We start from the raw sequence: 13330 nt of genomic DNA, 5'->3' as shown, positions 1-13330 counted from the left end.
TCGCCGTGTACCGGCGACATGCTCTAGCACACGGTCGACTCCCCGTTCCGTTAGGGACCAGCTGACACAGCCGGTCATTAACGGAGATCACCGTTGCCATAGCAACGCAGTTAGCGGTGACGTCACCGCTAACCGCAGCTCCGGGAGCACCGTTGCTATGGTAACGCGTCTGTCAGCGTTACCGCTAGCAGCCAGCAGTGATCACTCACGGAGTGAAGGCTGCACGCTGCTTCCCGATTGTAGTGAGCATTGTAGTTAGGATGGAGGTTCCCCAGCCCCAAGTGATGCCCCTCACTACAATCGTCACTACTTCTACACTAGAAAGAAAGAAGACAGAAGAGCAGGATCGTGGAGGGCTGACAGGGGTAATAAAGATGGAGTCTCTAATGTGTCTGTGTATTTATTTCTATTAAAGTATTTTTTCTCTGTGTGGTGTCTTTTTTTAACCCTTTATTGGAGATTCTTAATGGCCGGGTCAAACGTGCCTGACATTAAGAATCTCTGGCTTAATACTGGCTGGTAAAACAAAGCCAGTATTAACTCATGATTACCCAACAAGCCACCCGGCTCCAGGGCTGTTGGAAGAGTTGGATACAGCGCCAGATGATGGCGCTTCTATGAGAGCGCCATTTTCTGGGACGGCTGCGGACTGAAATCCGCAGCAGAGGCGCCCACAAACCTCGGGCTAACCTGTGCTGCGGATTCCAATCCCCAGCTGCCTAGTTGTACCCGGCTGGACACAAAAATAGGGCGAAGCCCACGTCATTTGTTTTTTAATTATTTCATGAAATAAGTGAAATAATTAAAAAAAACGGGCTTCCCTATATTTTTGGTTCCCAGCCGGGTACAAATAGGCAACTGGGGGTTGGAGGCAGCCCGTGGCTGCCAGCTGTACCTGGCTAGCATACAAAAATATGGCGAAGCCCACGTCATTTTTTTGGTGGGCAAAAAACTTCTGCATACAGTCCTGGATGGAGTATGCTGAGCCTTGTAGTTCTGCAGCTGCTGTCTGCTCTTCTCCATACAGACAGACAGCAGCTGCAGAACTACAAGGCTCAGCATACTCCATCCAGGACTGTATGCAGAAGTTTTTTGCCCCCTGAAAAAATTATGTGGCTTCGCCATATTTTTGTATGCTAGCCAGGTACAGCAGGCAGGTACAGGCTGCCCCCAACCCCCAGTTGCCTATTTGTACCCGGCTGGGAACCAAAAATAAAGGGAAGCCCTTTTTTTATTATTTCATGAATTTCATGAAATAATTAGAAAACAAATGACGTAGGCTTTGCCCCATTTTTGTGTCCAGCCAGGTACAACTAGGCAGCTGGGATTGGAATCCGCACCACCGGTTGGCCTGAGCTTTCTGGGCCCCACTGCTGCGAATTGCAGTCTGCAGCCACCTCAGAAAATGGCATTTTCATAGAAGCGCCATCTTCTGGCGCTGTATCCAACTCTTCCAGCACCTGCCTGCTATACCTGGCTAGCATACAAAAATATGGCGAAGCTCACGTCCTTTTTTTGTAGCTTTTTGGCAAAAAAAAAAAAATGCTTCCCTGGATTTTCCATTGCCAGTGAAGGTAACACCAAGCAGTGGGGGTTAGCAGCCAGTAGCTGCTTGGATTACCCTTAGCTAGCAATACAAAAAATGCAGTGGGAGCTAACATATATTTTTTTTAATTATTTATTTAAATAACTAAAAATAAAATGGGCTTCCCTGTATTTTGATTGCTGGACATCACAGTGCTGTAAAAATAAATCTTTAAAAAAATGACGTAGCGCTCCGCGGTATTTTTGATTCTCAGCGCAGATAAAGCAGACAGCTATGGGTTGCCACCCCCATCTGCCTGCCGTTACCTTGGTTGGCAATCAAAATACAGGGAAGCCCATTAATTTTTTCTATTTAAAAAATAGTTAAAAAAAAAAAATTACGTTGGGTCCCCCCATTTTTGATAGCCAGCTAGGGTAAAGCAGACGGCTGTAGCCTGAAAACCACAGCTGGCAGCTTTACCGTGGTTGGGGATCCAATGTGGAGGTCCCCTCAGGCTCTTTTTTATAATTATTTTATAAATATTAATAATTACACAATAAAAGTAGGGGACCCCCCAAATTGGATCACCAGCCAAGGTAAAGCGGACAGCTGTGGTCTGGTATTCTCAGGGTGGGAAGGTCCATAGTTATTGGGCCTTCACAGCCTAAAAATAGCAGGCCGCAGGCACCCCAGACGTGGCGCATCCACTAGATGCGCCAATCCTGGCGCTTCACCCCAGCTCATCCCGTGCCCTGGTGCAGTGGCAAACGGGGTAATAAATCGGGTTGATACTAGCTGTAAAGTCACCTGAGATCAAGCCCAGCAGTTTGTGATGTCATGGCGTCTATTAGATACCCAACATCATAAACTGTCAGTACTAACAAAAACAAAAAATCGACAAAAGAAATTTATTTGAAAAAACAGTCCCCAAAACATTTCCTCTTTCACCAATTTATTGTAAGAAAAAAAATAAAGGGGTCCCACGACGACTCTGGACCGTCTAGAATATGGGGGGGAGACACTCAGGGAACGTATCCCCCATTTTCTAGGAGTGCGGACCCTTCATGTGAGGAGTGTGGGTGCAATGAATCTGCACTCACTCTCCCCGGGTCCACAGCAGCAGAGTCCATGTCGTAATGGTTGCTACCAAAGCTGCAATGCCCTGCTCATGAGGTAAGGGCATGCCTAATCAGGAGAACTACTGTAGAGGAAGCTCTGCTCACTGGTATATAGGTGCTCAGAGGTAATAATAGATAAAATTAGTGAGTAACCTCGGCACTCTATATCTCCCAGACTAAGTCAGTAAGTCACAACGGATAGTAATGCAAAATCACTCTTTATTGGTCCGTATTAAGAAAATTTTTTTTTCATAAGCATATATGTTTTTGTCCAAAACAAGTTACAAATGACGTTTCGGCCTGAGCCTTCGTCAGATTGGACTTATCTGCATGTAATCATGAAAAATGACAATAATCAGTATCACATAAGAGTGAGAGAACAATAACATAAACTCGAACAATGTAGAGGTACAATTGGGATGCAGCAAAAAAAATTGCAACACAGCAAGAAATGAAACACATGATACAAATGTCATAATACAGTACAAGGACAATATAGTAATGACAAATATGGGGTCAGAGTAGACTTAGACAGCTCTGGTACGAAAGAGATGTCAATCATAAAGTAACATGTGCAGTAGGTGTAGAGCTACACTATGCATGGCAGAGCTAATGGGTAGACCGACCATAGAAAAAGTAGAGAAAAAGTGGAGAAAAAGTGGAGAATAAGTGGAACATAAGAGGAGAAAAAGTGGAGAAAAAGTGGAGAAAAAAGTGGAGAAAAAGTGGAGAAAAAGTGGAGAAAAAGTGGAGAAAAAGTGGAGATTAAGAGGAGAAAAAGTGGAGAAAAAAGTGGAGAAAAAGTGGAGAAAAAGTGGAGCATAAGTGGAGAAAAAGTGGAGAAAAAGTGGAGCATAAGAGGAGAAAAAGTGGAGAAAAAAGTGGAGAAAAAGTGGAGAAAAAGTGGAGCATAAGAGGAGAAAAAGTGGAGAAAAAGTGGAGAAAAAGTGGAGCATAAGAGGAGAAAAAGTGGAGAAAAAGTGGAGAAAAAGTGGAGCATAAGAGGAGAAAAAGTGGAGATTAAGAGGAGAAAAAGTGGAGAAAAAGTGGAGCATAAGAGGAGAAAAAGTGGAGAAAAAGTGGAGAAAAAGTGGAGAAAAAGTGGAGCATAAGAGGAGAAAAAGTGGAGATTAAGAGGAGAAAAAGTGGAGAAAAAGTGGAGAAAAAGTGGAGAAAAAGTGGAGCATAAGAGGAGAAAAAGTGGAGAAAAAAGTGGAGAAAAAGTGGAGAAAAAGTGGAGATTAAGAGGAGAAAAAGTGGAGCATAAGAGGAGAAAAAGTGGAGAAAAAAGTGGAGTAAAAGTGGAGAAAGTGGAGAAAAAAATGGAGAAAAAGTGGAGAAAAAGTGGAGAAAAAGTGGAGAATAAGAGGAGAAAAAGTGGAGAAAAAGTGGAGAAAACGTGGAGAAAACGTGGAGAAAAAGTGGAGAAAAAGTGGAGAAAAAGTGGAGAAAAAGTGGAGCATAAGAGGAGAAAAAGTGGAGAAAAAAGTGGAGAAAGTGGAGAAAAAAATGGAGAAAAAGTGGAGAAAAAGTGGAGAAAAAGTGGAGAATAAGAGGAGAAAAAGTGGAGAAAAAGTGGAGAAAAAGTGGAGAATAAGAGGAGAAAAAGTGGAGAATAAGTGGAGAAAAAAATGGAGAAAAAGTGGAGAAAAAGTGGAGAAAAAGTGGAGCATAAGAGGAGAAAAAGTGGAGAAAAAGTGGAGAAAAAGTGGAGAAAAAGTGGAGATTAAGAGGAGAAAAAGTGGAGAAAAAGTGGAGAAAAAGTGGAGCATAAGAGGAGAAAAAGTGGAGAAAAAAGTGGAGAAAACGTGGAGAAAACGTGGAGAAAAAGTGGAGAAAAAGTGGAGAAAAAGTGGAGAAAAAGTGGAGCATAAGAGGAGAAAAAGTGGAGAAAAAAGTGGAGAAAACGTGGAGAAAAAGTGGAGAAAAAGTGGAGAAAAAGTGGAGCATAAGAGGAGAAAAAGTGGAGATTAAGAGGAGAAAAAGTGGAGAAAAAGTGGAGAAAAAGTGGAGAAAAAGTGGAGAAAAAGTGGAGCATAAGAGGAGAAAAAGTGGAGAAAAAGTGGAGAAAAAGTGGAGAAAAAGTGGAGAAAAAGTGGAGATTAAGAGGAGAAAAAGTGGAGCATAAGAGGAGAAAAAGTGGAGAAAAAAGTGGAGAAAAAGTGGAGAAAGTGGAGAAAAAAATGGAGAAAAAGTGGAGAAAAAGTGGAGAAAAAGTGGAGAAAAAGTGGAGAATAAGAGGAGAAAAAGTGGAGAAAAAGTGGAGAAAAAGTGGAGAATAAGAGGAGAAAAAGTGGAGAATAAGTGGAGAAAAAAATGGAGAAAAAGTGGAGAAAAAGTGGAGAAAAAGTGGAGCATAAGAGGAGAAAAAGTGGAGAAAAAGTGGAGCATAAGAGGAGAAAAAGTGGAGAAAAAAGTGGAGAAAAAGTGGAGAAAAAGTGGAGCATAAGAGGAGAAAAAGTGGAGAAAAAGTGGAGAAAAAGTGGAGCATAAGAGGAGAAAAAGTGGAGAAAAAGTGGAGAAAAAGTGGAGAAAAAGTGGAGCATAAGAGGAGAAAAAGTGGAGAAAAAGTGGAGAAAAAAGTGGAGAAAAAGTGGAGAAAAAGTGGAGAAAAAGTGGAGAAAAAGTGGAGATTAAGAGGAGAAAAAGTGGAGAAAAAGTGGAGAAAAAGTGGAGCATAAGAGGAGAAAAAGTGGAGAAAAAAGTGGAGAAAACGTGGAGAAAACGTGGAGAAAAAGTGGAGAAAAAGTGGAGCATAAGAGGAGAAAAAGTGGAGAAAAAAGTGGAGAAAAAGTGGAGAAAAAGTGGAGCATAAGAGGAGAAAAAGTGGAGATTAAGAGGAGAAAAAATGGAGAAAAAGTGGAGAAAAAGTGGAGAAAAAGTGGAGCATAAGAGGAGAAAAAGTGGAGAAAAAAGTGGAGAAAAAGTGGAGAAAAAGTGGAGAAAAAGTGGAGATTAAGAGGAGAAAAAGTGGAGCATAAGAGGAGAAAAAGTGGAGAAAAAAGTGGAGAAAAAGTGGAGAAAGTGGAGAAAAAAATGGAGAAAAAGTGGAGAAAAAGTGGAGAAAAAGTGGAGAATAAGAGGAGAAAAAGTGGAGAAAAAGTGGAGAAAAAGTGGAGAATAAGAGGAGAAAAAGTGGAGAATAAGTGGAGAAAAAAATGGAGAAAAAGTGGAGAAAAAGTGGAGAGAAAGTGGAGAAAAAAATGGAGAAAAAGTGGAACACCCTTTGGTACCTTTCATGTGGCACTAAGGGGTGCTTAGCTTTGTATTTAGCCAAAAAAATGAAAAAAAAATGACATAGGGTTCCCCCTAGTTTTGTAGCCAGCTAGGGTAAAGCAGACGGCTGCAGCCTGCAGACCACAGCTGGCAACCTCACCTTGGCTGGTAATCCAAAACTGAGGGCACCCCACGCTGTTATTTTAAATTAAATAAATAATTAAAAAAAAAAACACGTAGGGGTCCCCCAAAATTGGATCACCAGCCAAGGTAAAGCAGACAGCTGGGGCCTGATATTCTCAGACTAGGGAGGTCCATGGTTATTGGAATCTCCCCAGCCTAAAAATAGCAGGCCGCAGCCGCCCCAGAAGTGGCGCATCCATTAGATGCGCCAATCCTGGTGCTTCGCCCCAGCTCATCCCGCGCCCTGGTGCGGTGGCAAACGGGGTAATATTTGGGGTTAATACCAGATGTGTAATGTCACCTGGCATCAAGCCCTGGGGTTGGTGAGGTCAGGCGTCTATCAGATACCCGACATCACCAACCCAGTCAGTAATAAAAAAAAAATAGACGACAAACACATTTTTATTTGAAAAAACACTCCCCAAAACATTCCCTCTTTAACCAATTTATTAGATTGAAAAACAAATCCAGGTCTGGTGTAATCCAAGGGGTTGCCATGACGATGCACACTGTCCCAGTCAATGAAGAGCAGGATGTTCCCCATTGGCTGGGAGAGCAGTGCAGTGACCTGAGCTAACATCAATGGGTCAGCCCAGGTCACTGCAGGGGGGTGACAAGTGCTGCTGTCAGTGAGGTACATTACCTGCGCTGATCTCCAGCACTGCCGACAGCCCCTGTCACTGAGGTCAATGACCGGCGCCTTCACATCAAGTATCGCGAGAGGTCCGTGACGTCACCGCCAGTGTCAGTCTCGGGTCGGAAGCGATAGGTGATGTGACAAGCGGCGGCCATGGAGGACAGTGACAGCGCTGAGGTCGGGATGGCGGGACTTCATCACCGCAGGTAAGCCGAGCGAGCGAGCGAGCGGGCGGGCGGGCGGGGGGGGGGGGGAGGGGGGTGGATGTGTGTGTGTTTGTGTATGTGTATGTATGTGTACATGCCGCGGGCAGGAGGGGGTGGAGCGAGGTGAGCGGGAAAGTGTGGGCTTCCTGCACGTAACTAAGATAAACATCGGGTTACTAACCAAAGCGCTTTGCTTGGATACCCGATGTTTATCTTGGTTACCAGCTTGTGGCAGGCTGCCAGCGATGGCTCCTGCTCACTGTAGCTGTAAAAAGCCCTGCTTTTTGCTGCTAGAACCGTTCTCGAACGTATCTAGAACTATCGAGCTTTTAGCAAAAAGCTCGAGTTCTAGTTCGATCTCGAACAGCCCAAAAATCACTCGAGCCTAGAACTGGAGAACCACGAACCACGAACCGCGCTCAACTCTAATACTAACACTAAGAAAGAATGTGTGACGTGTAAAAAAAAGATACGTTTTTCTAATTATTTTAAATATATAATCTGAAAATTGTAACTTGCATTTGTATGCAGCTCCCCTAAGTCAATACTTTCTAGGACCACTTTTCACTGCAATTACTGCTACAAGTCTTTTGAGGTTTGGCTCTACTAGATTTGTACATCTAAAGACTGAATGTTTTTTTCATTCTTCTTTAAAAACTAGCTGTATCCCAGTGAGATTGGATGGACGCACCTGTAAACAGAAATTTTCAAGTCTTCCAAAAAATTCTCAATGGCTAAAAGGTCTGAACTGTGACTGGGCCATTCACACATGAATATGCTTAAAGCCCGCTTTACACGCTGCAATATATCTAACGATGTGTTGGTGGGGTCATGTCGTAAGTGACGCACATCCGGCATCGTAAGTATGATTGTAGCGTGTAAAACCTCCGTGCAATTGCGATTGAACGAAAATCTGTTCATCGCACGCACGTCATTCATTCCTCAAAAATTGAACGTCCGGTTGTTCAATGTTCCCGAGGCAGCACACATCGTAGTGTTTGACACCCCGGAAACATTGAACGACAGCTTACCTCCGTCCGCGGCTCCCGCCGACAATGCGGAAGGAAGGAGGTGGGCGGGATGTTTACGTCCCGCTCATCTCCGCCCCTCCGCTTCTATTGGCCGGCTGCCACGTGAGGTCGATGTGACGCCGAACGTCCCTCCCACTCCAGGAAGTGGACGTTCGCTGCCCACATCGAGGTCGTATGGATGGGTAAGTACGTGTGACGGGGGTTAATCGTTTGTGCGGCACATTCAACAAATCGAACGTGCCACACATACGATGGGGGCGGTTACGATCGCATACGATATCGTATGCGAAATCGTAACATGTAAAGCAGGCTTTAATCTCAATAATTTAATTGTAGCTCTTGCAAGACAACGATGACCCTAAACATACTACAATGGAATGTTTTAGATCAAAGAACATTCATGTGTGTGTGTGTGTGTGAATGGCCCAGTCAAAGTACAGGCCAGTGATAATCTGTGGCAAGACTTTAAATTGCTGTTACCAGACAATTTTGATCCAATCTCCCTAAGCCAAAGCTAGTTTTGCAAAGAAGAATGGGTAAAAATTTCATCCTCTAGATGTGCAAAGCTGGTAGACACAGACCCTAAAACACTAAAGCGGGCTTTACACGCTACGAGATCGCTACAGCGATCTCGTTGGGGTCACGGATTTTGTGACGCACATCCAGCCGCTGTAGCGATGCCGTTGCGTGTGACACCTATGAGCGATTTTGCATCGTTGCAAAAACGTGCAAAATCGCTCATCGACGACATGGGTGTCCATTCTCAAATATCGTTACTGCAGCAGTAACGAAGTTGTTCCTCGTTCCTGCGGCAGCACACATCGCTCCTTGTGACACCGCAGGAATGAGGAAGCTCCCCTTACCTGCCTCCCGGCCACAATGCGGAAGGAAGGAGGTGGGCGGGATGTCCGTCCTGCTCATCTCCGCCTCTCCGCTTCTATTGGGCGGCGGTTCAGTGACGCTGCTTTGACGTTGCTGTGACGCTGAACGAACCGCCCCCTTAGAAAGAAGGCAGTTCGCCGGTTACAGCGACGTTGCATGGAAGGTAAGTAGTGTGACGGGTCCGGGCGATGTTGTGCGACACGGGCAGAGATTTGCCCGTGTCGCACAACCGATGGGGGCGGGTACCCACGCTAGCGATATCGGTACCGATATCGCAGCGTGTAAAGCGGCCTTTACAGCAGTAAGTGAATTGAAAGGTGGTCCTGCAAAGTATTGAGTCAGGGGGGCAGGATGCAAATGCACGTCACAATTTACATTTATGTTTTTCAAATATTTAGAAAACCATGTATCATGTCCTTTAAACTCATAGTTGATTTCCCCATCAATTAACAACAGAATGATCCAAATTTCTATAATATACCAGGCTTATCTTACCCTGCTGAGATTATTTAAGAAGCGATACCAGGAGACGTCAGAATGTATGCGGTGGTATGGGTAAGGTCCAGACTTTGTCCATATGATCTGGGACTGTCCGGTAATTGCCACCTTTCTGTGTCAGGTGGTATCACTTCTGTCCTCCCTGGCCTCCTTCACTATATCTCTCGATCCACGTCTCTGCCTGTTTGGATTCTTGGACGAGGGAACTTGGTCTCATCACCACAAAATCTTTCTTCAGGAGTCTCTTTTTATGACCAGAAAACTTATTGCCGTGCGATGGCTGTTCAGTTAACCCCCAACAGAACGGGCATGGGTGGAGCTAGTAAATGCAGTCCTCCTCTATGAATGGACAGTGTATCAAAATGGGGGTTGCCCTGAGAAATATAATAAAGGTCTGGGGGATGTGGACTTCCTCTCTTTTGACTGTACCCGTTAAAAAGTGATCATTTTCTGGGTTGCTTGTTCGCTCTTATATTATAGTAAATATATTACGGTCCTTTAATACTGTTAAATGCTTCTTGGTTGGTGCCTAAGGCAGAAGCGGTCACTGAGATACTTCTGTTATGTTTTTGCTTTTGTTCTCTGTGTCTTGTTAAGGTGTATATGCCCCCCAGGTACCTGGACTATGTGGGGTTTATTTACCTGAATTTTGTTACAGCTTTGCTAATCTGCATAATATTTGTTCTTATTCTGTACCTGGTTTATTTCTGTTATTTAATAAACAAATGTAAAAACTTCATAAGTGCTTGCTACAAAGTCTTGACACGTTCCTTCTAACTGCTTCCTTTCAATTAAATGTAAATTTATCATCAAGAGTTAAATGAATTTTACTGCGGTTCATATTGTTCTATTCCCTCCGAGCAAACATCTCTGTATCTTTAATTTTTTTCAGTACTTCTGGGAAAAAGTGGACCATAATATATCTCGCAATGTTAGTGGCATTTCAGAGGTTGAATTGCAAAAGACAATACTTTACAATAAAACATCATTTACTGTGCATTTTTTGACCCTGCCACAAACTACGTGCCCTTGTAAGCTTCGTATAGTTTGGGGTTTCATTAGGAGTCTGAGATTCGCTGTTACTTCCCATCAAGAATAAACCATTTTGGTAAAATGCTCAGCCTCTATACAAAAAAATGGTATGTGTAGCACCCCTGAATACATCAGGGTGCTACAGGGAACTGCATCCTGTTCCCTCAGGATGCAGGGCCTACCCCCCAATGGTTTCAGGTTCCCAAACACTGGTGTCACCTCCATCAGCACCACAAATCCCAATCAACACCTCAAATCATGACCTGTCAGACACACCAGTGGGTTAGTCCAGCTGGAACAGGGCCACCCACTTAGGGGTCTGGAAGACTGGTGGGAGGGAGGAAGAGAGCAAAGTAGTGAGAGCCCTCAAAGAGTGAGGAGCTGGAGTGGTAGCTTCCGGGCAGCTAGACCGAGGTTGGGTCGCAGACGGTGGTCCGAGACCAGAGGAGTCAGGGACCGGTAGCAGTGACATTGGAAAAGGGTGCAACGGACATAGTCTAGGAGGACTGTTGGCACCAGCAAGCCCAAAAGAACTGACCAATACTGAGCACGACGGGGTACAGGACCCTAGGTCAGGAACCGATTCAACGTCCTGGCAATTAACCTGCAGAGGAAGGGGACCTTCAGGGACCTTCCCACAGAGCTCAGAGATTGAAGGCATCAGCATAACGCGGGTGACAGGGTTTTCCAGCCAAAAAGCAGCCCACTGAAGTCCCAATTGCCAGCCCTCAAGAGCACAGCTACACTACACATAGTGAGCTGGGCCCTAACAGCTTCAAGCCACGGTGCCACAAACAGACAACTAAATTGTGCACGGAGGCAGGCTCCAGATTACCAAGTGACACCGGTGGGAGCGGATACCTGGACGGGCTCCCCGCAGTGACAGTGGTGCACAGAGACTATGATTTACCTTTAGTGTGAGTGTCTGCTTTATAATATAACTCATGCATCACCACAACTACCGCAGTGAGTACCCTGATCCTTGCACCCTGCGCTCCCAAATAACCACCAAACACCCCTGAGCCCGGGGCCTTCCCTACCTGTGGAGGGACTAACATCAGGCTGCTCAACTCCATCTGCCCCGGTACTACTTACAGCAGCGGCGGTACTCCCATTACCACAACCCACAGGTTGCGTCACGAACTTCTCCCCTGTAAATATCCCCTTTTACGGATCAAAGTGTCCGCCAAGCCGGGTCTGGACGATCCCCTCGAGCCACGATCCCGGATCAGAGCAGCCCGACTAACACCGGGGCGGTACATATGTACATACACCCATGGAAGAGATCTGTCAATAAACTAGAGCAATGGATGCAGATGAGTGGTGTGGGGGGGGGGGGGGGGTCTTCTCTGAAACATTGGAGCATTTTGCAGTAAAACATACCTGGCTGCCATCATGCAGCCTGACTGATTCATCATTGCTGTGGCTTTGGGCAAGATAAATCGACTGACAGTTTCCCTTTAATTGCAGCAGAAGAAACCCCTTAAAAAACTTTTTTAGGAAATGCTTTAAAAACACATTTTGGGAATATTGTCTATGGGACTATGCCAAGCCTTAGGATTTAGGGATTTACAGCACTTGTGTCTAATTACAACTTCTCCAAGTACATCATGTGCAGTAAGAATCATCATGATATTAGTAAAGTCTGTAAATAGACTCCTCGACTGCCAATTTAATTGGCAGCGTTTACATCAGAAAGCTTAAAGCAGTTAGATAAGGAGGGGAGCATCCTGGGCTCCGCTACAAGATAAGCGCAATTACATCTTTTTCCACTAGAGGGCTTAAGTAAAGCAAAGTTCTGCAAGAACATACACACATAAGACATTTTAGGTAATAAATATACTGTATATCCAGGAAAATATGCTGTGGAACAGGAACAATGTTACCTATTTGGATTTTCCATTATAGTACTGCAATGTTTGGGCAGGTTCCTATTGTTTTGATAGTGCACCTATGTTCATTCTTTCTTTTTCCTTGGTATGAAGTGTTAGACTGCTACTTTGTTCCTATATTTCGAAGTACAATCTTTTATATTTGTAGATATTGTGTTTTTGCATTGTTCTTTGAATGTGTAGATATATAAAAGGTTACATAGAATATGCCCTAATAGCAAACAGAACATATTAGACACTTGTGTTGTTACTTTTCCTTCCTTCTCCATAGGAAACAAGAACAGCACATCACTCTGATTATAGTTTAGGTAACATTAAAATGAGTGGGTAAACAGGTAAAGTAAATAGGCAGATATCTGAGAAAGCATCTTATGTCTGTAACCTGTTGTATCGTGCTCCAATCAGAAAAGAATGGACCGTCTCTTCTAGAAACATCATTTGAAGCCTGGGGAAAAGAAACCGGAAAAAAAGGCACATTAAAGCGGGCCTAGATTTGCCTAGGAATGACAGCTGCATATTAATCGACAAGAATTGTGAACAATCAAAAAGCCATTTTTCAGAAAAATGTACCCCTAGAGTCCTCATCACAAAGCAAGGGAATACACTTGAAACAGGATTGATTTCATCTTAAAGGGGTGGTTTCTTTGAAAGGCTACCAACTGCAGTTGTCTTATTTGGTTTTCAAAATTATAACAAAATTGTGCCATATTGTGTCAAAAAAGAGATAATATAACAGCTTTTAAACAAATTTAGTAATTAAAGGATCAATGGAAAACAAATTAAATTCTTATGCATAAGGTAAGGAATGGCGGTGAATGCTGAGCAGCTCGGAGTGGCAACTTTATTGCACTTGCTGCTCGTGGAATTGGAAAATGCAGCAATGTATTAAACAGTACAAGGCTGTTCATAGGATAAGATTAAAACACATGTAAAAATAAATAAAAACTGTGACCTTCCACTTCAGATTTCTTGTACCCTCCTCTAATATGTTGCATGTAGATTTTCAATCACCTATTGAGAATAATGTGTTTCATGTTGTCCACCAAGTGCAAGAATTTTACACACACATATATACCGGTATGTATGTATATATATATATATATATTATAT

The 13330-nt window shown here is 43.8% G+C and overlaps 1 long non-coding RNA gene across 1 annotated transcript in view; it reads right to left on the bottom strand.

Annotated features, from left to right (window-relative positions):
* The window catches only part of LOC142295474 (uncharacterized), a 58279-nt gene extending 45613 nt beyond the window's left edge, over positions 1 to 12666 (bottom strand). The window contains exon 1 of the long non-coding RNA XR_012751467.1: positions 12603 to 12666. This is a non-coding gene — a long non-coding RNA (uncharacterized LOC142295474). The remainder of the gene's footprint in view (positions 1 to 12602) is intronic.
* Between the last annotated feature and the right edge of the window lie 664 nt (positions 12667 to 13330).

This window comes from Anomaloglossus baeobatrachus, chromosome 3, assembly GCF_048569485.1.
Source record: "Anomaloglossus baeobatrachus isolate aAnoBae1 chromosome 3, aAnoBae1.hap1, whole genome shotgun sequence".
NCBI classification, from domain to species: domain Eukaryota; kingdom Metazoa; phylum Chordata; class Amphibia; order Anura; family Aromobatidae; genus Anomaloglossus; species Anomaloglossus baeobatrachus.
This window is presented reverse-complemented; position numbering and strand designations above follow the sequence as displayed.